This window comes from Amphimedon queenslandica, unplaced genomic scaffold (genome assembly GCF_000090795.2).
Source record: "Amphimedon queenslandica unplaced genomic scaffold, v1.1 AMPQUscaffold_7508_Cont20541, whole genome shotgun sequence".
NCBI lineage: Eukaryota > Metazoa > Porifera > Demospongiae > Haplosclerida > Niphatidae > Amphimedon > Amphimedon queenslandica.
The window spans coordinates 1-2,064 of NW_003552208.1; the positions used below are offsets into that span (position 1 = coordinate 1).

The 2,064-nt window shown below is 33.7% G+C and overlaps 1 long non-coding RNA gene across 1 annotated transcript; it reads left to right on the plus strand.

Moving 5' to 3' along the window:
• Nucleotides 1-910: 910 nt before the first annotated feature.
• Nucleotides 911-1,438, plus strand: LOC109591687 (uncharacterized). The gene is made up of 3 exons (XR_002189928.1): nucleotides 911-971; nucleotides 1,015-1,344; nucleotides 1,387-1,438. It is a non-coding gene; the product is annotated as an uncharacterized LOC109591687 (long non-coding RNA).
• The last annotated feature ends 626 nt before the right edge of the window (nucleotides 1,439-2,064 follow it).

Sequence of the window (2,064 nt, forward strand, 5' to 3'; positions counted from 1 at the left end):
TACTATGATACTGTTACCTTAATCAGTCGTGCTACTTATCTTGAAGTTTGGGTTCAGCAACAAATGAGTCTTTCGCTAAATGATCTTTGTGATAAGATATTATCATCATTGGACAAAGGACTAGTCACAGTCACACAATCACTCCATTATACTTACAAGTCAAAGCATATGTTTGGAGTACCATGTACATGCACTGGTGTACCTCATCCTGCTGTAATAGAGTATTGTTCAGAAGGAGCTAAGTGTACTAATGGTAATATAATGCAACTTGATGAGAAACATTTGTACTGGTCTAAAAAGGTATTAAATATAAATAATTTATATTATTTTAACAGAATGCTTTATAGGTTGTTGAACTAACAACACTGATCCCACCTCTAGCTGGTAAATGATTCACTTCAATGTTTTAATTTCTAGTAATAATTATTATTTATAGAGTCACTGTCACATGATGATGATGATGTAGCCACTACAGTTTCTGAAGACAAAAGGAACGCAGAAAGTTAGTGTACAATTATAAGCTACTATTAATTTGACTCATTCTCCTATAGAAATTTTTCGTCATCATTCATTTAATATTTCCAAGTCAATTGCTAACAACATAACTCGTGTTGTTGATCAATTGTGGGCCTCCGGACTAATAAGTGATGATATAAAAGATAGCCTCTCCACTGTACTTGGAATAGACAACTACAACAAAGCCAGCAGGCTTATGGGTAACATTAATAATATTCTCCAGACCCATCAAAATCCCACTGAGTATCTTACTGATGTGTGCTATGCATTGTTCCTTACAGACAATGAACCACTCAAGCTCATTCTTATTAATATATTAAAGGAGTTAGGAAAACCACCACCTCAAGGTAAAAAATTAATTAAACCTATTGTATACACATTACATAATACTACAGACAGCAGACAGGATTGTAGTAAAAGCTCCTCTTTACACAAAAGACCAAAAGCAGCACAAAGTACATGCACAATCACTTATTAATTATTATTGCATATTTATAGAAGACATGTTTGCCAGTAAGAGGTTTCAGATAGACTCTGAAGATTCTTATGACAGCGGCAGAAATACTTCTGATGATGGACAGTTCTCTGGTAGTGGCATTTTACAAAATGAAAACAGAGGACAAAAGAGACACAGAGAAGAAGATAGTTCTCCTGGAGATTTTACTACAATGAAAAAGTCAACAGCTCAAACCTCAGAAGTCATCAGTTTATTGTCTGATGATGATGATGTCATAATACTTGATCCTCCTCCTCCTTCAGATAAAGGATATGATAAAAGATCAACTGGAAATAAACCACACAGAAGAAAAACTGGCTCCAACAAATAATGTAAGCAAAAAACATTTACATCAGCTTTAATTCCACTTGTAGGTACTGAATGTTAACCCTCTTGTCACTTATTTTACTTATTTTTTATACACAATCACTTAACATTCATTTTTTGTTTATAAATGATAAAACCATAAAAATTTGACATTAAAAATATTAAATAGAAATCATTATAATTATAATAGTCATTTTACAAATCATTTCTTGAAGGAGAAACAATCTAAAACAAAAAGAAGATAAATACATTATGTCCTCTTGACCATCTCATCCTCTCTCTCTCTCTTCTCAGGATCCATTATTCTCTCTCTCCCTTACCTTCACTTGTTGTCACCTCCTCCTCCTCCTCCTGTTGTTGTTGTTGTTGTTGTTGTTGTTGTTGTGTTATTGTTAGAGACAAACTGTATTGCTCCAAGTGATGGCTTGATTGGTGTGTCCAATAAACACTTCATTGCATACCGTTTACCTTGAAGCTACAATAAATACAAAATAAATAAATTATAATAATACATGAAAATTTACTATGGAGGATCATGCACAGTCTTAATATTAAAAACTCACTTTCTCATTTTTCTCCATTTGTCCAGCAGCAAGGTCAAGGAAAACCTGTCTCAGTTCTTGTTCCTTCCTTAGATCAAATTGTGCCAGTTCGTCGGATAAATCTCTATAAATCATCTCAAGATATTCTTTGGCATCTGAGCAGTTGCTGCTAGCTTGAGCCCA